Source organism: Rattus norvegicus, chromosome 14 (assembly GCF_036323735.1).
Source record: "Rattus norvegicus strain BN/NHsdMcwi chromosome 14, GRCr8, whole genome shotgun sequence".
NCBI classification, from domain to species: Eukaryota; Metazoa; Chordata; class Mammalia; order Rodentia; family Muridae; genus Rattus; species Rattus norvegicus.
This window is the reverse complement of record NC_086032.1, coordinates 28,316,671-28,339,575: the sequence shown is the minus strand read 5'-3', so window position 1 is coordinate 28,339,575 and position 22,905 is coordinate 28,316,671. Positions and strand designations below refer to the sequence as shown.

At 38.1% G+C, this 22,905-nt stretch overlaps 1 long non-coding RNA gene across 1 annotated transcript in view; it reads left to right on the top strand.

Annotated features, from left to right (window-relative positions):
* The first annotated feature begins 289 nt into the window (after positions 1-289).
* LOC120096593 (uncharacterized) overlaps positions 290-22,905 on the top strand; it is a 57,639-nt gene continuing 35,023 nt past the window's right edge. Inside the window, exon 1 of the long non-coding RNA XR_010057498.1 lies at positions 290-431. This is a non-coding gene — a long non-coding RNA (uncharacterized LOC120096593). The remainder of the gene's footprint in view (positions 432-22,905) is intronic.

Genomic DNA, 22,905 nt, shown 5'->3' with positions numbered 1-22,905 from the left:
TTGTCGCACTGTGTGGCATCTCACACACACACACACACACACACACACAAACACACACACACACACACACACACACACACACACACACACACACACACACATAGTTCTTCAGTTAGAAGAGATAACCAGGAAATACAAGAGCAAGGGATCCAAGATTCCTAGGCTATTTGTGATGGTTTGAATAGGAATGGGCCTCACTGATTCATGTTGAGGCCCTTAGTGAGTGGCATTATTACAAGGTGGGTGTGGCTTTGTTAGATTAGGTGTGGCCTTATTGGGAGAAGTGTGTTACTATAGAGGCAAGCTTCAAGATCTTATATGTTCAAGCTAGGTCTACTGAAGCAGCCTCCTCCAACTTCCTGTGGATCAAGAAGTAGAGCTCCCAGTTCTTTCTCCAGGCCATGATGCTAATGGACTAAATCTCTGTAACTGTAAGTCAGCCCCAGTTAAATTCTTCATAAGCGTTGCATGATTACAGTGTCTCTTCACAGCAATAGAAACTCAAACTAAGAAACTATCCTTTGATTTCAATTAAGGTGTCAAATTAAGAGTTTGAGAGGATGAGTAAATGTCCCATAAGCTAGCTAGCGTCATCCATTTCTGCTAAAGCAATGCAACTGCACTACAAACTCAGGGTCTCACTTGTCACTGTTCAACTTAGACACAGGAATGGGAACATGCTTCCAGGAAGATCTTGCTTTTGGTTTAATATACTTTTCTCCTTCTTGAATGTATTCATTATCTGGGAAAAAAGATTAAGTCTTTTATTTTAACTATTCATTCACAAGTAATGGGGCCAGCAGCAGAATTTATAAACTGATTTGTGGATTCAGTTCCACTTTTTAACATAATATCTGAGGGACAGGGCTTGTTAGGTTACCGTATTCAAATTATATCACGTCTGAATAACGTCCACTATCCATCTTGGACAATTAATCACTTGTCCCTAGTCTAGATTTTCTCTAGCCAGATCACCATATAGAATTTTGAGAACTACACGTCTCAGTCTGTTATTAATTTTTTTCCTCCCTGTTATCCCTCCAAAACTTAATCATTCAAATTATATTTGCTCCTGTTATTTTTGCACATGAACTCATGTTCTAAGGTCTTTCTTAAAATTTATTTATTTTTTTTGTGGGATGATGTCACAGGTGAGGCAGGTACAAGATAAGGATGAGAAGGAAGGATGGGCGGGGGAAAAGTTTGAGGGAAGGGGAGGAGACTGGAACTGAAAGGAGGAAGTAACAGGAGGGACAGAGAGAAGCCACGAGAGAGAGAGCATGGAAGCTTACGGTAAGATTCCACTCTGTATAATTACAGGTTGTTATGAGGGTTCTTAAGGGATGGATGGTACTGGGCTTTGTATGTCCAGGTGGGCAATTATATCTTATCAATTGGATCAAAGGTTATTGTGTTGTGTATTCTTTCATGTAGTGATTTTTAAGTGTAAGAGAATGTGCAGGGACTAGAAGGTCTGTGCTGCCACTGAGTTGGGATGTGTGTTTCTAACAAGATATCTGGCAGATATCTTGGGGCACTACAGTGTGGACATAGTGGGGGATAAAAGAGAGCAATTAATTTTTTATATTTTTACAACAATTTTTATTTATTTAAACATTTGTTTTTCACAAGGCTTCATGACCAAAGATGATTATGAGACAAGGCTTGAGTTTTTGCCACTGTGGCTTATTTGTTCTCTGGGACTATTATGATGAGAGGCATATTCTTCATTGTTTTTAATCTCTAGATATATGGCGATATCTGTTTTTTCACTTGGAATGCTTCTAATGGTTCAGTATGGCCTGTCTTCACAATTTTTCTAGTGATATTAAGTAATCTACACTGATTGCTGCTCTTCTCATAGAACCAAGAAGATTTGTCAGAATCAATGCCAATCGATAAATGAATGGATAATGCAGGGAGAATGTGTGGTAAGGATCAAACAAACTGAGTATGTATGAAATGCTATGACACAATCTGTTGCTTTATATGCTAACTGACACAATGATAATCAAATCTGTGAGAGTAAAGGACATATAATTTTAAAATGAAATGCAAAACAATTCAATGTTTTAAAGGTAAGAGAGATAGACATAAACAACTTATAATAATCTTGCAGGTAGTGTAAGAGGAACAGTCTTTATTATGCTATAGTATGTTTGCTTTCTTTTTTTTAAATTTATTTAATACTTAATAATTCTTTGGTTTCCGGGCAAACATCACCCTTCCCCCTCCCCTTCCTTATGGGTGTTCCCCTCCCAACCCTCCCCCCATTGCCGCCCTCCCCCCAACAGTCTAGTTCACTGGGGGTTCAGTCTTAGCAGGACCCAGGGCTTCCCCTTCCACTGGTGCTCTTACTAGGATATTCATTGCTACCTATGAGGTCAGAGTCCAGGGTCAGTCCATGTATAGTATTTAGGTAGTGGCTTAGTCCCTGGAAGCTCTGGTTGCTTGGCATTGTTGTACATATGGGGACTCGAGCCCCTTCAAGCTCTTCCAGTTCTTTCTCTGATTCCTTCAACGGGGGTCCTATTCTCAGTTCAGTGGTATGCTGCTGGCATTCGCCTCTGTATTTGCTGTATTCTGGCTGTGTCTCTCAGGAGCGATCTACATCCGGCTCCTGTAGGTCTGCACTTCTTTGCTTCATCCATCTTGTCTAATTGGGTGGCTGTATATGTATGGGACACATGTCGGGCAGGCTCTGAATGGGTGTTCCTTCAGTCTCTGTTTTAATCTTTGCCTCTCTCTTCCCTGCCAAGGGTATTGTTGTTCCCCTTTTAGAGAAGGAGTGAAGCATTCACATTTTGATCATCCGTCTTGAGTTTCATTTGTTCTAGGCATCTAGGGTAATTCAAGCATTTGGGCTAATAGCCACTTATCAGTGAGTGCATGCCATGTATGCCTTTCTGTGATTGGGTTAGCTCACTCAGGATGATATTTTCCAGTTCCAACCATTTGCCTACGAATTTCATAAAGCCGTTGTTTTTGATAGCTGAGTAATATTCCATTGTGTAGATGTACCACATTTTCTGTATCCATTCCTCTGTTTAAGGGCATCTGGGTTCTTTCCAGCTTCTGGCTATTATAAATAAGGCTGCGATGAACATAGTGGAGCACGTGTCTTTTTTATATATTGGGGCATCTTCTGGGTATATGCTCAAGAGAGGTATAGCTGGATCCTCAGGCAGTTCAATGTCCAATTTTCTGAGGAACCTCCAGACTGATTTCCAGAATGGTTGTACCAGTTTGCAATCCCACCAACAATGGAGGAGTGTTCCTCTTTCTACGCATCCTCGCCAGCATCTGCTGTCAACTGAGTTTTTGATCTTAGCCATTCTCACTGGTGTGAGGTGAAATCTCAGGGTTGTTTTGATTTGCATTTCCCTTATGACTAAAGATGTTGAACATTTCTTTAGGTGTTTCTCAGCCATTCAGCATTCCTCAGCTGTGAATTCTTTGTTTAGTTCTGAACCCCATTTTTTGAGAGGGTTATTTGTCTCCCTGCGGTCTAACTTCTTGAGTTCTTTGTATATTTTGGATATAAGGCCTCTATCTGTTGTAGGATTGGTAAAGATCTTTTCCCAATCTGTTGGTTGCCGTTTTGTCCTAACCACAGTGTCCTTTGCCTTACAGAAGCTTTGCAGTATTATGAGATCCCATTTGTCGATTCTTGATCTTAGAGCATAAGCCATTGGTGTTTTGTTCAGGAAATTTTTTCCAGTGCCCATGTGTTCCAGATGCTTCCCTAGTTTTTCTTCTATTAGTTTGAGTGTGTCTGGTTTGATGTGGAGGTCCTTGATCCACTTGAACTTAAGCTTTGTACAGGGTGATAAGCATGGATCAATCTGCATTCTTCTACATGTTGACCTCCACTTGAACCAGCACCATTTGCTGAAAATGCTATCTTTTTTCCATTGGATGGTTTTGGCTCCTTTGTCAAAAATCAAGTGACCATAGGTGTGTGGGTTCATTTCTGGGTCTTCAATTCTATTCCATTGGTCTATCTGTCTGTCGCTGTACCAAGACCATGCAGTTTTTATCACTATTGCTTTGTACTACTGCTTGAGTTCAGGGATAGTGACTCCCGCTGAAGTCCTTTTATTGTTGAGGATAGTTTTAGCTATCCTGGGTTTTTTGTTATTCCAGATGAATTTGCAAATTGTTCTATCTAACTCTTTGAAGAATTGGATTGGTATTTTGATGGGGATTGCATTGAATCTATAGATCGCTTTTGGTAAAATGCCCATTTTTACTATATTAATCCTGCCAATCCATGAGCATGGGAGATCTTTCCATCTTCTGAGGTCTTCTTCAATTTCTTTCTTCAGAGTCTTGAAGTTCTTATTGTACAGATCTTTTACTTGCTTGGTTAAAGTCACACCGAGGTACTTTATATTGTTTGGGTCTATTATGAAGGGTGTTGTTTCCCTAATTTCTTTCTTGGCTTGTTTCTCTTTTGTGTAGAGGAAGGCTACTGATTTATTTGAGTTAATTTTATACCCAGCCACTTTGCTGAAGTTGTTTATCAGCTTCAGTAGTTCTCTGGTGGAACTTTTGGTATCACTTAAATATATTATCATATCATCTGCAAATAGTGATATTTTGACTTCTTCTTTTCCGATCTGTATCCCCTACCTCCTTTTTTTGTCTGATTGCTCTGGCTAGAACTTCAAGAACTATATTGAATAAGTAGGGAGAGAGTGGGCAGCCTTGTCTAGTCCCTGATTTTAGTGGGATTGCTTCAAGTTTCTCTCCATTTAGTTTAATGTTAGCAACTGGTTTGCTGTATATGGCTTTTACTATGTTTAGGTATGGGCCTTGAATTCCTAGTCTTTCCAGGACTTTTATCATGAAGGGGTGTTGAATCTTGTCAAATGCTTTCTCAGCATCTAATGAAATGATCATGTGCTCTTGTTCTTTCAGTTTGTTTATATAATGGATCACGTTGATGGTTTTCCGTATATTAAACCATCCCTGCATGCCTGGGATGAAGCCTACTTGATCATGGTGGATGATTGTTTTGATATGCTCTTGGATTCGGCTTGCCAGAATTTTATTGAGTATTTTTGCGTCGATATTCATAAGGGAAATTTGTCTGAGGTTCTCTTTCTTTGTTGTGCCTTTGTGTGGTTTAGGTATAAGAGTAATTGCGGCTTCATAGAAGGAATTCGGGTGTGCTCCATCTGTTTCAATTTTGTGGAATATTTTGGATAATATTGGTATGAGGTCTTCTATGAAGGTTTGATAGAATTCTGCACTAAACCTGTCTGGACCTGGGCTCTTTTTGGTTGGGAGACCTTTAGTGACTGCTTCTATTTCCTTAGGAGTTATGGGGTTGTTTACCTGGTTTATCTGTTCCTGCGCTTGCCTCTCGCCATCAAATATTGGCTTCTCTCCTTAATTTCTGTCTTTTAGTCATTCAGAAAAAGACACACATGCTTATTTGCTTAAGTAACTGTAGTCAAATAATTTTTATGGGTTCAAAATGATATCACTGCTGTATATTTCCTATTCTTTGGAGTGTGCCTCACAGGACATTTAAGTGATAATTTTTCTTCCAATAAAAACCTTTCCTCCAAATAATAAGAGGAAGACTCATGTTTTAATCCTTTACGGTTGAATGTACAATATTATTAGCATTCCAATTTTCTCTGTGTCCAAAATAATACCTCTATGCCAGCTATCAGTTATATTTTAAATATTTTTAACTTAGATATTATTTCAACTTCTGGTCATCATGTGAAGCTATGGAATGGGAAGTCTTTTGCTTTCTAAATGAAATTTCATTATATTTTGGGATATATTTGTAGAAGTAGAAGCAGAAGTCATTTAGATATCAACAAAGAAAAGAACACAAAAAGAATCATCAAGTCTAAGAGTTGGTTCTTTCAGACGATAAAAAGGGGTTAAAGAGTTTTGACCCAAATCGTAAAAAGAAAGGAAAAAAGGACTAAAGTTAACATCAAAAAGGAAGAAGGAAAATTGCAATTTTAAAAACACCAAAGAAGTTCAGAATATTGACCAGAAATATTTTTAAAAACTTATACTCCATTAAGCTATAAAACATAAAAGAAGTGTGATTTTCTACATTCAGTCAAAGCACTGAAATTGAAACAAGAAGAAGTAAACCAACTAAACAGATCAACAACAAATAAGATTGAAATAGCAATAAAATGCTTCCCAGCTAAAATGCTCAGGACCATATGCATCCATGGTAGAATTATACCACACTTTCAAAGAACTATAGCTTATACTTCTTAAACTGGCCCCATGCACATATGTAGCAGAGGATCGCCTTGCTTGCCCACATTGGGAGAGGATTCACCTAGTCCTGTAGAGACTTGATGTCCCAGGGAAGGGGGATTCCTCAGGACACCCCCTCAGAGGCAGTGAGAAAGGGGATAAGGGGGAGAATTCTGCAAGCGGGCCTGGGAGGGGGTGTCCCACGCGCAACCTTGCCAGCAAGAAAACACGCGTGGACATAGGAATCCTAGCTGCGACCAAACTTTATTAATATCTTAAGGAGAAGCCCCCGAGCGCCCACATGGCGCAGCTATATACACCCTAGCGTGGCGCATCCACATCTGATTGGTCGCTTACCCATGATCTCATAAGGCACGCCCCGGAATTGGCAAAGACCTGGCACGAAGGCACTCTTGCACATGTGCACACAGTTAACTTCCTGAAAGGAAGTCAGCTTGGCGCGGCGGAGGCCAGCACCATCTTGTCTAGCTCGGCCTTCCACGAGGGGCTCAGTGGAAGCCAGCGCCATCAGGTGTGGCGAATGTTATTGTGGCCCTCTACATCTCCCCCTATTTATTTATTTTATAACAGTCTTGATTTATTTTATATTATTTTATAACAGTCCTGATCACCCTATCGCGTGCAATGAGGAAACCTCAGCGGTGTGGAAGGGCTGATCAAAGGATCATTGAGTCTCTCTCATCCCAGTGCAATGGATCCACAGATCCATGGGGTGCAAGAGCAGAGAACTCAGATACCGAGAGAGAGTCTCTCTCATCCCAGTGCAATGGATCCACAGATCCATGGGGTGCAAGAGCAGAGAACTCAGATACCGACTAATTCCTGAGCATAGATAACCAATTCCAGGGGAGGCCCTTGTACAATGGCCACAAGTGCTTGAGTGATAACGGCCTTGTCACGTTTCTGTTGAGATCTGAATTTGAAAACCAACCATAGTATGAACACTAATCCTACAGCATAGGGCTGCACCAACAGAGACACTCCCGATAAGTAGTGGGCACCTCATCTGGTTCACCTCAGCTGTTACCACCAAGGGCCATAGTCAAGCCGCTCCTATAATAGAATTTAGAATTTCCAATTGTTAGTAACTACTCCAGAAAGTTTACCCACTGTGCTTGTCTAACAATAGATTGGGGGAGGATAACTCCAGACACTGCAGACACAATGGCTGCAGCAGTAATGGCTGCTACAATAGCAGCGAAAGTGTCAAGGTCTTTTCCAGGACAGTGCAGGATCAGTCATTTTTCTCTGGAACAACCAGCAGACAATGGAAACATTTCTGAGATCTGTACAACCAGGGCAGAGTTCCCCAATCCACAGCAGCTTTACACAGGTAGCATTCCTGTAAAGCTACAGTCTGTAAAATGACCAGTTAAGGCAGCAAGAGTCACCAGGGAAATGAGGGAGGCAGCAACGGCTGGAGTCCAGTCTTCTCCAGAAAGCAGCAGTGCACAGAGGGTCAGAGAGCGGGCCACAGTGGAACGGGACACACGTAGCGGTAAAACTGACTGCAGCAATGGCAAAATCTCTGTGATGACAAAAGGTGAAGGGGAATCTTCTATCTTCCTCTCAGGGCAGAGGAATGACTCCAGGGACCCGAACCACGAGAGCTTAATCTTCATGTAACCAGGATCAGCAAGTCTCAGCAACCACTCAGGCAGCTGGCACACTCTTGTAGCATCCTGTAGAAAAAACACAAACATTCCCTCTTCTCCATATAAAATATCTGGACAGGATCATGTCAATATGTGGATCTCTCTATTTCACCTAGGCAGAAGTATGCCTAGTTGTAGGGTGCCATATAGTTTGGCATCCAAATTTTAAAATTGAAATAAAAGGAGCATTATTTAGTGTGCAGGGATAACTCCCCCTTTTTATCTATTAAGCTATAGTAAAGATATTATTTATTAAGGTAAATCCTCGAGGATTAAATTGAGGACACTGAGCACTTGTATTTATAAATTGACTTGTATACCAAATTATTGTCTCCAGCATTATTGTTTTGGATATATAAAGAATGAGATTTTTTGACTAATTGTTCCTATGTAAGGCCTACAATCTGTCTGGTATCATTGTCCTCCCTTGTTAAGGAGCCCAGGCAATCCAGTTTGAGTTCTTAAATGGTCTATTAAGGAACAGTATTTAGTGCTCTTAGCCACTAAGCCATTTCTCTAGCACCTCACAAACTTTATTTACCTAAACATAAGCATTAATTAGAAATGTCAAATCTTGTAAATATTGTCCAGATTTAGTCGTACTAGAAATCCCTGAACTGGCAGGGTGAGGCTGGGAATAGAAAGCAAGCAAATGGAGTCTTCCTCTTTTCATATCGACTCCATTACCATTTTCAAAGAGCTGGGTCTATGGTTTTGTTTAGTTGTCTGAGCCAGAGCACTGAAAGGACAGTGAGTTGTCAGACAATTTACACTGAAATCACTCACTGGTTTTAAGTAGAAAACCTGTCTCTAATAAAGCATTAAGTAATTGAAATCAATTGTAAACCACAAGCCACACATTGGCTATCAGTATATGAATTGAAAGCTTGATTTTTTAACATTTTAAAAGCAGTGGCTACAGCACATAATTTAATAGTCTGTGTTGAAGCAGGGGAAACTCAAGAGAATAAACAAGTGATCCAATCATATATGTAGCCTTTTCATTAGATGAACCACCTATAAATACACTAAGCACACTTCCTATGGGTTTTATGTACAAATATACAGGAAGTACAAAAGCATGGAAAGAGTAAAATTATCAATTTTGTCTGAAAAATTTGTATATGTAAAAGGCCAAATATCAGTATTTTGTAATAACCAATTAACTGTTGTTTGGAATAAGATATGTTTTACCAGGTTTCTTTTTAAAATACTTCCGTGACTCTAGTCTACAATTCTGTATTAACACAGCTGAAGCTTTGTCTCCAATGTGCATAACAAAGACCTAAGTCCTCTGGTAGGGTGAGGTACTTAGCCAATTAACATATCCTTAGAAGCTTAAAATTAGCTTCAAATATTCTTTTCTGGAGTAGTATAACAGCTACTCCCCAAATACTAAAGCTCATTTTGAGAGCAAAGGTTCGTAGTAAAAATTTCCATATACACTGAAAGATTTAAGTTCTAACCTTTTACATTGAAGAAGCAACAAAATTACCTAATATAAGACTGTTAGCCATTTCTAATGATATCACTTTATGGGCTCTCCAAAACTATAAACAAGCTCACGGAATGAAAACTCAAAATCAATCCTCTAGATCGATCTTGAAATGGCAGCTGGAGTAAACAGACTGGCTGTAATGTTCTCACAAGTTCTAAAACCTCATCAATCTTTCGTGAATCCTGTAACAATCTCTACCTGTTTGATTTTTTATTAATTACAAATAAGTTTGAGTTAGTCAATGTAACACTGGCAATCCTTAATCACAATCTTTAAGTTCTCTTTGTAACACCAGAGCACAGCCACAACTTTGGAAAGTCACCTGAGTCCTGCATATGTGACTAGGCAGCTGTTCTTGGGGCAGTGGAATTAGAAATTAAAATACAGATAGCTTCAGGGCAAACCACAACTAGGAAAGCAAAACTCGACCTCCAACAAACTAGTACAAAGTTTGACTGCCAATTCCTATATATGAACACACGATGGCGTAGTCTCTAGTACCTCAACAATGAGACATTGTCCTAAATTCTTTTAGAAGCCTGGTTTCTAGGATAAGAATTCCATAAAAATATTATCTCAATTTAGACCTGTTTCCCTAGGTTGGCCCATGTCACATGTTATCTAGAATGACTTCATCCAAATTATAGTTTTAAGCCAACTTTTTGTTACCAATGTTATACCTTTTTAACCATATCCAATAACTAAAAAGCCAACAATCTATGACCAAGGCAAGTAGAGCATATTTACACATTTAAAACCAATCAGAAACAAATTGAAGTGGCTACACATATCTTTAATATTTAGACCAAACACCATTTTTACCTTTTTAGCTATGATTTTAAGAGAAGCATCTTGTCACCTGTTGAGTCAAATAATAAGTCAGGGATCTCTCTAAGAGAAACAGCTCTCAACTATTGTACCAAAGAAACTGAGAAGCTACTGGCGCCTTTAAGATCAGCTCATGCATACGCTTAGCTTCTGGGCAGCTTCTCCAGCTGACCTATGTTCCTAGCTACAGGTGTATGGCTCTAAAGGCCTGACTGAAACTGTTTTTTATTCATTGTTCCTTTCTTGAAACGAGTTAAAACCAAATCAAGGTGTAAACGACCGGCAGATAAAGTTTTTACCATTTTTTCTTTTGAACATGAAACATAAAACATTCAAACAATGAGAAACGAAAACCACAGACATACACTGACAGACATGGGGACATCCTGGTGCACCAGGGACAAACAATAAACAAAGAGGGGAAAAAAAACAGATGGTGTTCACGGTGACTATCCACTCGAGTGGAGACGATATGGACGATGGATTGTTTCAATTCCTGGACTAGTCCATCAACGTGTTGAAACCCAATTCCTGTAAGATATCAAGATATATTATCTGAGCAGCAGGACTGACATTCGCCAATGGTATGGAAGTGAAACAGTCCTGATATTTTTACTCACAACCCAATTACATTAACTTCATCAAGCTGTGCATGGGCATTGAGATGTCCTTCTGTTTGATTCTCCTGAATAAATTTTCAGGCGGTCTACCTTTATCAAGCCTAATCAGTATGACTCTGCAAAGCTGTCGCGTCAGCGCACGGATGCCGCGGCATCCCGCGGGCCAGCGCGGGAGCTTAATCACACCTTTTACAAGCACAAAGACAAAATTTTTCTCCCAAAATACTGTGTTCCTTTTATCTCCTCCCTTTTCCTCTCCCGGGGCGTTCTTTCCCCAACCTTTCGCTTCCGCATTGGAAGGGCCTTTTTTCTTAGGTGCACCTTTTCTCTTTGAACTCTTTAATTCCTTATCTAACCCTGTTTCTGACACACCGCCTTGCCCTTCCCCCAACGCTCTCTGCTTTGCTGTTACAGCTGGGCAGCTCCCATGCGACCTCTGACGCTGTTTTGTGGTAACTAGAAACTCAAAGGTCAATAGAAAAAGCCCGAGGGCTGTCAGAGCAACCATAGAGGCTCCTGCTGCATCCGGCAAAGGAGTGAGATGGAACAGATCAAGGCTAAACATTGTCTCTCAGAGTCTCACCCGCGTTCCGCAGCTTCTGGATCCCTTCCGTGAAACGGAGGCCCTCCTTGGTGCCTGGCGATGGTGTGGCTTTTGTTCCAGGTTTCGGCACCAAATGTCCCACGCGCGACTTCGCCAGCAAGAAAACATGCGTGGACATAGGAATTCTAGCTGCGACCAAACTTTATTAATATCTTAAGGAGAAGCCCCCGAGAGCCCGCATCGCGCGGCTATATACACCCTAGTGCGACGCATCCACACCTGATTGGTCGCTTACCCATGATCTCATAAGGCACGCCCCGGAATGGGCAAAGACCTGTCACGAAGGCACTCTTGCACATGCACACACAGTTAACTTCCTGAAAGGAAGTCGGCTTGTTGCGGCGGAGGCCAGCACCATCTTGTCTAGCTCGGCCTTCCACGTGGGGCGCAGTGGAAGCCAGCGCCATCTAGTGGTGGCGAATGTTATTGTGGCCCTCTACAAGGGGGCAACATTTGAGATGTAAGTAAAATAATTAATAATAAAAATTATAAAGAGATGGAGCACTCTCAGACTCCTTCTATGAAGCCAAACTCATTCTAATATGCAAACCAGGTAAAGATACACCAAGAAAATTCAGCCAAGATCCAAGATCAGCATAGACTCAAAAATACTCAATAAAATACTTAAAATTAGAAAGCAGACATCAGAAAGATTATACAAAGATGTTTGATATATATATATATATATATATATATATATATATATATATATATATATATAAAGAGAGAGAGAGAGAGAGAATGTAACAAGCCATGTAAATGAATATAAAGACAAAAATTGCATGATCATTTTAATAGATGCAGAAAAAACTGTGGACAAAATCCAACATGACTTTATGATAGAAATTCTTATTATGTCTTTATATTGCTCAACTGTACACTTTTCAAACAAAGTTTGAAAAAAAGTCATCCTGCCAAGCTGACCACTCCTGGATTTAGGAAAGTTCCGTAGAAAGGATTTAAGTCTTCCTGTTTTCCTTTCTAATGCTTCCTACCTTCCTTCCTTCCTTCCTTCCTTCCTTCTCTCCTTCTTTCCTCCTTCCCTTCTTCCTTTTCTCTCTGTCTCTGTCTCTCTGTCTCTGTCTCTCTCCCCCTTGCCTCCTCTGTATGTGTGTTTTTGTGTCTGTCTGTCTGTCTGTCTAATTTCCCATTTTCCCCATCTAAGAGAATGGAAGCTTCCTACACATTCCTGAGTCTTCCACAGATTGTAACTAGCATGAAGTTCATAGATGACATGGGCTATAGATTCAATGTTCTTGAATTCAACCGAAGAGTGGTTCTAAAATTATGAAAAAAAAAACTATTTTTTTCTATATTGAAAACCCTCAGTTTTTCATTTATAGAATATAACAGCATAACAATTTACATTGCATTTGCATTGCATTAGTAATCATAAGTGAGCAAAAATGTATTATAAGAATGAAGAAAGAGGTACTGAAGTTACAATAATTAATTACTGTTAGATTTAAGTTAAGGGAACTCAGTATCTGAGATTTTAGTGTCTGTAGACATAAAATGTTTCAATCTAGTTTAACAAACTTTTAACCTTTCCTCTTGCCCTCCACCCATCAGAGGTAATAGAAGAGAAAAGTTATTAAGATATAGGGGAGGTGGACCTCTTTAGCAATCATTCTTTGGGGATAAGCTGGATCTTCTGAGTTCAGTCCCAACAGAAACACCAAATACACATCAGCAGCTGCAGACAAGTTCCCTTGGCAGGCAGACACCACACTTGAACCAACTCTCATGCAATCCTAAAGAAGCTACCAGGCTCACCAACTGGCCTGAGAGCACTGAAGTGCCAAGAAGTCACAGGACTCTCAGAAGCTGTACTCTAGCAAGTTCTTCTCAATGGTGTTACCACAAGCAACTCTACAATGCTATTTAAGGTGAACCAATGCATGCCTGTGGCTAGCAAAGAATAGTAAGGTGGAGCAAATTGAACCAATACTCCTGCTCCCACTTTGTCTGAGGTCAGATTTATACTCTTTAAATCACACAACCTTTCACCTGTGTATTATAGCAAAACATCCTTTCACCTGTGTCTGCTTCAGGAAAACATTCTTTTATATGTCTGCTTTTAGCAAGACAGCCTTTCACCTGTGTACCCCAGCAACACATCGTTGGACATGACTGACTTTCCAAAGAAACTATTAAGTTTCCACTTCAGGCATCTATGGTGTGACAATTTTTGGAACGAATTTCTGTGGGTATAAAGGAAAATTTTTATTGGATATTATGATTTTACTCAGTATTTATGATGATCATTAAATATTACTATTTCCAGACTGCCAATTTAAATTCAAAGTCCCTTTGTATTTCTCAAAGCAGAATATCTTCACCCGGGTGGGAAAAAAAAGATGTAAAATTCTTCACAAATTATATACATGATACCAATCAAATTACAGTAATAATTGTTTTACCCACTAAAATTTACAGAATTATTTAAGTATTGTGGCTCTTAAATAATTTCTTCAGTATTATAGCTGTATATTTTTGCAGATGTCTAATTTCTGAAAAACTGTAAATTTATAACTAATACAATTTCATACATTATTTTGCTTAAAATATGATAGAAAATTCATTCCATGACAAACACACACACACACACATACACACACACACACAAACACACACAAACACGTGCATCCCTGACTGTTAATATTCAGTTCAACAAACATCTTGTCCCATTAGATATTCAAGATGGTTACAGTAAGAGAAAACTCCTGGAAGCTTAAATGAAATGTCCTCAATCAGTTATGGAAGGGCATTATACTAGAATGTCAAATCTCAGAGAAGGCATCAGCTTTTCTTCATAGCCAACATTACAAAAGGGAGCCTCGGGGAAAGGACACATTTGGTTGTCAATTTAGAACAGGTGGATGAGACAACAGGGGATCTCCATCATGCTGGAGTCAGCATAGAGACAATAATGGACAGGACAGCTATTTAGGCTACTCAACGCCCAGTAATTAATTCCATTAGAAAATGAAACTGTAGAATTAACCTATAGTACACGTTCATTTTAGTAGTCATCACAAAATATTCCTATTTCATAGTTTGAATATCACAAAGTTCCAAGATTCTAATCTACTAGACTTTGGTCCTAACGATGGTGCTATCTGAAAGTACAATGCTGTTTTAATAACTTCTCTCCCCCTTTCCTCACTTCTCAGTGCTTCAGAACATGTCACAAGCTTGATGGCAGTGTCAGACTTTAGAATGTCACTGATCAATTTCCACCATCTTTTCAGTTACCAATGTTCCTAATCTAATTATATAAATGGTAATTACCTATAAAAATAGCAATTGCTTCTGTGACACACCTGTAAAGATAGAATTGCAGTTATGAAACCTAAAACCTTGCTCATTAGAGATTAAATTCAATAAAATCAATGAGAAGCAATGTCTGAAGTAAGCTTTGTGCCAAGGACTAAGGTTAAAATGTTTTAAATATTCTGGGATCATTTTCTCTATTTAACTTCAGTTTTTCAACTTCAGTGGGAAAAAAGATATAAACTAATTTATGACTTCACTTTGATCTCTAAGGAAGCTTAATTCATGACTTAGTTTTGTGCTGCTACATATTGGCACAAAAAGTAAATTGAATGGGAATACTGGAAGAATGTAGCAAATCACAAGGGAACCACCTCAGTGAGTTCTGTCCTTTGAAGGAGTTTCTGTGTAATGGGTTATAATCGAAGACTGTGGGACTAATTTATTTGCTTATGTGTTCTCCAATGAAAAGGAAAGGAAGCAAATATAGAGGAAGATAATCTAGATTTTCTATAGTAGGTATTTATAACAGAAAATTTCTCCTTCCCCCAAAAGAATATATTGAGTAAAATCTGAAAAGATGCGTATCACAGCTGATAGAGAGTGGTGTACTAACAGTTATCCTGCAGGCAACAGAGACTCTCCTACAGGTTTTATAATGCACAGGGAAATTAGAGCCATCTATCCATCACGCCAATAATGCCACCATTAAATGTCCCCTGGCATGCATGAGTAAGACATTTGAAAGTCAAAAGGCACTATCAAAGACTTAAGGAAAACAACACAGAAGAATGTGTCTTTAATATACATTGGCAATAGGATGTTTACTTATGAATCAGTGTGAAATATATTAAAGTCTACATTGTAAAACCTGGAAATAATAGTTTATATTATTGAAATAGGCACTGCAGTGCTAGGTAGGACAAATTTATTTAGGTTACTTTATTTAAATATATTATTTGCTGGATTTACAAATAAATTATCTCAAACATCCTATTTTCCTATTTACGATTTCAGAGTGTGCCGAGTAACAATGTTTTATAGAAAATAGTATTTCTTTTCAATAGTCCTAGAAGTAATATAGAGACAAATCCACAGAATTGAATAGACCATCGAATAATTCAAACCAACTGAATTAAGGAGGTAGTATTCTATTGGCTACAAGATAATTCATGTTCTTTTCAGAAAATCCTGAAGCTAGGGTTTGAATATTAATATCTTACCATGAAAGTGTTATCTTTGTGTACAAAAGTCTTAGTTTTTCTCTAGTTTTGGATGAGGATGATTCTTTTTAAAGAAAGAACACATTTCCATCATGAATTATTATGTGTGGTTATATTTATGCAACAAATCCTTTATAATATGTTCCATTTGTGTCTTAATCATTTCAGATATGTTCCCTTCTCCACTGAGTTATCAGGGTGTACATGTTTACTTAGTACCTGAGATCTATCTTTAGGAAATGTTCAAAATCGTGAGCTTCCTGAGAAAGATGAGTGCATACCATTTTGAGACTTTACCAATGTTAAATTCTTAATCATGTACACAGTGATAAAACATGAAGAAGCATGAATAAGATCAGTAAAAATACCTTTGGGCTTTATTATGAAAAAACATAGTCAAAGTTTTAAATGTATTACCTAATATGTCTGGTAGGTCACTGTGTTTTATGAACAGACTTAAAGTTCAAATAATTTTCAGTAAGTAAATCAATGAAAATTTTAGAAGCAAACTTGAATAAAGAAGTAGCCATATACTAATTATTGTAAAATTATTAGAAAATATTACTGCACATTGTTTACATTTATATTTAGATTTAAGGTCTAAAATCCTTGTGATATTTATTTTAAAATATACTTGGAAAGGTGGCTCACAAATTAAGAGTACTTGAAGAGGATCCAGATTTGATTACTAGTCCTTACATGATGGCTTAAAACCAATAGTAGTTCCAGTTCTTGGGAATATGAGACCCTCTTTGGCCTCCATGAGCACTAAACATACACGTATTGCATATTCAGACATGCATGCACAATGTAATGTCATGCACAATAAAATCATAAATCAAAAAGCCTAATATTTTCAATGTCATGAACTTAAGTATGAAAATTGAACTTTCAATAGCAATCATCTTAGTAATAAATAAAACAATTTTTAACTTATGTAGCATAATCCATTAAGTTTATTCTGACATGTAGCATACTTACATCTGCATGAGAATAATACTGCAATAAAATTTTCAAGTTAGTAAAATACTTTGAGAAACATCACAAAATTCAGCAACATTTTCCCTACATGCAAACTAAACCACCAGTCACCCTTTTCTATTATTTATAAAGAACAATTATAAGAGAGAGAGAGAGAGAGAGAGAGAGAGAGAGAGAGAGAGACAGAATGTGTTTATTCACATGCCTCTCTGTGTTTGCATGTTGGTATACACAATGTGTGTGTGACATTCCTATTTGTGCTTGCGCAATTGTGTGTATATTTACATGCTAACGTCTGTGTGTGTGTGTGTGTGTGTGTGTGTGTGTGTGTGTGTGTGTGTGTATTTATAGAATAGGAAACTATTGCATGGTGACTTTTGGTAGAATTGCATTCAAGTTCTTAAGCTAAACTAACTATCCCTATGCATTTGTTTTTAACTAAACTGGTCTAATACAATAGTGAAAATGCCATTATATCCATACTACAACTGAAAAATCTTGACAGAAATTATAGGTAGCATGAAGCTGATATCTTTTATTGATTTTTCTGCCTCTGAGTTCATGAATTCACTTTTGATCATGCTAGAAACTGTGAAGGGGATACTATCTGAAAAAAAAATAGTCTCCCTCCTAATTCAAAGTTTCTTTGTTATTTTTTTATTTCTGGGCTTTGATAAGGCATAACATGTGAACTTCTAGTATTCCACACATTGCTGCTTAATAAATGGACCTTTGACCCTTCTCTGTTATCAGAATGGGCATGTGGTAAGATTCATGACCAGTGAAAAAGAATGAAAATGTCTTCAAGTGTAAGGTCCTGGCTCTTTCCTAATCAATCATATGAAATGGCACAGGATAGCTTTGTAATGGACTATCACAGAAGAACATAAACTGGTCAGGGTACTTGAAGTGCTAAATTAATCATGGTTCAATGTTGAATATTAGTTACAAAGTAGCCTAGTTTGTGAATGGAGTACAACGTGACAGTACATAATGAAAACATGTAGCAGCCGAATCTCAGCAAAATCGAGAAGCCAGGTGTTAGTGGCCCACAGGCTTCTAAAGTTCAAACATGATTTTACAAGGCAAATAGTGAGACATATCCAATGGAGCTCTCTCTGTATACCACCAGATATCTACTGGAACCTGCTTCATTAATTATTTATTGGGGTTGGGGATTTAGCTCAATGGTAGAGCACTTGCCTAGCAAGCGCAAGGCCCAGGGTTTGGTACTCAGTTCTGAAAAAATAAATTATTGTAGACATCAACTTTATTAAATTTAACTTATCAAAAACTTTAAATTTATCAAATGCAAGCAGGTGAGCATTTATTTATTTATATGTTTTTTGTCTGAGAACTTCAAGTCTCTATACAAATTACTTGGGTGAAATCCACCCCTGTAACCTTCCCTCCACTCTTCCCATGTAATTCCCACCACTTCTCCTTCTTTAAGTCCCATATTACTATTTTTAACCCACTGAGTCCATTGGTGTTGTCATTACATGTCTGTACAAAGCCATCCATTAGAGTATAGAAAGCCAATCAAAGATGACATCACTAAAGAAACAAATTCTTCTCTTCTTAGCAGCCATCAGATTCCAATAACTTTTCAGCTGTGTGGGATGTCCTTGACTTCTTCTCCAGACATGCTAGAACTTATTATATTTGTTTGGACTTGTGCAGGTCTGTGAATGGGGCTTTAGATATCATTCATTAAGTAGCCAGTATGGTAGCTACTCACTACGTAGCCTAAGGCTTGACTCAAACTGATAACTCTTGAAAATTGAGATTATACTGAAGCCCTTAAGATCACCAAGAAAATAATTTTAATGATAGAACTATTACATAGAAAAAAGGACTATTAAAATGTTTTTAAAATTGCAATGTGAAGGGGAGATAGGACCTGTAGAAACCACCTCTAATAGATTGGCATGGCCCCCTGGTAGAGGGATGGGGCCACCCACCCATGTGAAAGTTTTTAACCCAGAAATGTTCCTGTCTGAAAGAAAGACAGGGGCAAATAGTGGAGCAATGACTGAAGAAAGGGCCATCCAAGGAATGCCCTACCTGGGAATCCATCCTGTCTACAGACACCAAACACTGATACTGTTGCTGTTGCCAAGAGGCACTTTCTGACAGGAACCTGATGCGGCTGTTTCCTGGGAGTTCTGACAGCACTCTCAAATGTAGATGAGGATGCATGGTTCCAACTGTCAGACTGAGCTCAGGGATCCCAGTGGGGATTGAAGGACTGGAGAAGCAGAGGTGAGGGGTGGGGGAATTGCAGCCCCCATGGTAAGAGCAATGTGATCTGGCGGGACCACCCAGTGCTCCTAGGGAATAGACCACCAACCAAAGAGAGTACAAGGAGGGCTCCAGGGCTCTAGACACATATGTAACATAGGATGGGCTTGTTTACATCAATGAGAGGGGAGCCCGTTGGTCCTGTGGAGGTTTGATGCTCCAAGGTAGAGGAATGCTGAAGCAGTGGGGCAGGGGTGGGTGGGTAGTTGGAAGAGCATCTTCACAAAGAGAAAGTGGAGGATGGAGAGGGCAGATGAGAGATGGGAAGGTTGTGGAAGGGTAACTGAGAAGAGGAATATCATTTGACATATAAGTGAATGGAATGATTAATAATAAAAAAAATCAGATTATTGTGTATACACCACAAAACTGTTTTCTGTATTTGCTCCTGCTCAAATTAAATGCTAGAGAGTTGCTGTATATATCTTGTATTTTATGATTAATAACGAACAGATAGGATCTATATTTTGAATGGGTGAATTATATAAATAAACAAGTTAAATTAAAGAAAATAAAGAGGAATTAGAAAAATTAAATACTGTGTTCACAAAAATTGTTAGTTTACAGAGTAAAGTAACCTGGCCTATACAGGCTCACAGAGTCTTAACCACCAACCAGAGACAGATCTTGGATGGGACTGACCTCGTGCCTCTGTCCATATATAACAGTTCTGTAGCTTGGTCTTCATATAGGAATTCTACAGTGGGAGCAAAAGCTGTCTCTGACACTCAGACTCCATTGCCTGGCTTTGGACACTTTTCTCCTAATTAGGATGTCTCATATAGCTTCAGTAGAAGAAGATACACCTAGTCTTACTGTAACAGGATATGCCAAGGCTGGATGATATCTATGGCAGGCTTCTCTTTTCTGAGGAGACGGGGAGTAGGGAATGATGGAGGGAGGGGTAGTTACATTAAAGAACTGAGAAGAGAGAAGGGAAGAGAGGCTGCATTTGGGATATAAAGTAAATAAATATAATTAATAAAAATGGTTGGAATATAGAATAAGAATCAGGGATTTAAATTTTTTGAGTTGGCATATTAAATGGGTTTCAGTAATAGTAATTAGACCAAGGTTGAATGACGAACGTGTCTGGTCTTTTGAAACTGTAGCCAGTACACACAGCATTATGTAAGACAGTATTTTTTAGCAGATTTTCACTCCACTACTTCTGAGAATCGACTACAGTTCCCTAGAACACAGATGATCATTTCTATGTGACTTGCATTAGCCAAATTAATACACAGTGGCATTACTCCTCAGTGCGAGCAGGAAGAGGCGTACTGGATCCTTTGTATCCTTTTCCTTTGCTGCTTGCTGTATGAAGAGCATTCATGCCCCAAATGGCATAGGAAAAAAATCGAAAAGCATATCTTTTCGCAGAGCAGAGCTACCTCAGTCAATTATACATTTTGAAAAGGCAGTGAGACTAAGAGCAAGAAATAAAAAGTTTGTGACCATAAAAACACTAAGCTTTTGAAATTTGGCTTCCTATGCTACCGTGGCATAGCACAGATAATATAATCATATTTTCATTTTCCCAAAGCATGAGAATCTAGTTTAATTGTCTAAATAGGTAATGGGTTAATTTTTGTCTTTTTGACCAAATCACTAATACAGGTTCCAGATGGCAGCTAATGTTAAGTTGATGTATCCTTTAAATTTCATGAAAATAATCATGGCAAGGAAGCCATGAGCTACTTAGAGTGAATGGCTGGCAATGGTGATCAAATCTCACTTCTTAGATTTAATGCTTTGATCAATATTAAACAAATAGTCTGATCTCTATGTTCTAACCCTATTTGCTTAGGGATAAATGGTACTAGAAAACATTATGTACTAAAAATCAGTAATTAATATTTATATTTGAATTATTTCATGCCACCAGAATTTATCTTCTAAAATATTAATGTAGACATACCAAAAAGGTGCAAAAATTCAAAATAAAGAATGTGTGTTTGCGTGTGCGTGAGAGAGAGAGAGAGAGAGAGAGAAAGAGAGAGAGAGAGAGAGAGAGAGAGAGAGAGAGAGAGAGAGAGAGAGAGTTTGTGTACATTACCTAATATTGGGTCCAGGGTGTCAGGCAAGGTAAGCAATTAATCTATAAGTGTGTATTCCTAGTTCTGTAACAGTTTTGTCAAGAGGAAGGGCATTTTCTCATATGTTCTCAGAAGAGTATTCATCATAGGTTATTGACCAAAATTTAATAGCATTAAAGTATGACAAAAAAAAACTTAAAAAATAGGTTGGTTTCTTCTATGGCTAATGAGCTCAGCTTCTCCTAACGTAGATAGACTTGAGAAAGGGAAACCCTCCCTTGAGTAATCAGGATTTTCCTTAGAAAACAAACATTAAAGGCACCAAATCATCTTTCTTATATCATAACAACATATTTTGTGACAAATTGATCTTCTGTGCTATGCTTCTTATAGTGCATATGTGCAATGAATTCTTTAAAAAACAAATTTTAAAATAGCACATGACATATTATGGTTTACTTAGGTATCAAGCCACAATTGATTTGGAACAGAACCATTGCAAGATGTTCCAAGGAAGAAAAACACAGAAAACTTAGATGAGCTCTGAAACACTTCTCTAAGAATAGAAACCTCCATTTTCCTCTGTGTGGGCAAAGTACATTACTGTACTTTCTTTAACAACTCTGAGAAGTTAAAATACAGTTATAAAAGTTCAGCCCCTCACAATCGTTCTCTGTTAGCAATTTGCACTATGGTGGAATGTAAAAATGACCTAGCTTCTAGGTCCCTGCCAGACCTAAAAATTTCTAAGTCTTTAGAAGAGTGATCATGTTTATATTTGATTACAGTGTAGCTTCCGAAAATTTATAATTGCTCATTCAACAGTTTCATGTATTCAAATTCTAAAAATAGACAGATTTTCCATCTTCAAAATGACACTATTTGAATTCACCAACTGAAAAGGTGTATACTGAACTTTATTCTTTATCTAAAAGAATTAGTTCTATTTAATGGTCAACAGAATAATTTTAATTAATGATAATGATGATATTGATACCTAAATCTTAGCCATATGGATCATAATCTTTTTCCCTGGATGTCAATCATGACATTAATTTCTGGCATTCTGAAATATGTCAGTCTTTTTTATTATCAAGGAATTTCTCACATTCACATTTTGGCCCACACGTTAAGTAACTCAGTTTTTGATTCTGAAGGTTGCAGTTCATACTGTCTTTATTATGTTCTAAAGGAAAAAGTCAATAAAGGGAGTGCCCTGGTTCCTTTGAACTGATTGCAGATAGAGTTGTTAATAGCCTGTATATACCACCTGGACATTAAGTGTTCCCATTCTAGCCATGTGGAAAGGAAGTTGAAGTATTGTGGTCCTGTGAGAGAATGTTACTCTAAGTGCATGTTTTGGCACTACAATATCCCTTCCTCACTGTTGCTTTGTTTCCTTCAGGTAAATTCCAGACAATCTCATATATGAAGACTGTGGTCACCATCATATATTGGTGATTTCCATGAGTCTCAGATGGCCATACTTACTTTGCTGTACCTTGGTGGTCACAGCTGTGTCATGACAGTTTTTTTTGTTACTAGAGACGATTAAATGCCAGCAATTGCATATTTCTCTTTGATTTAGAGCAGAAAGTGTTTTATGCAACTTT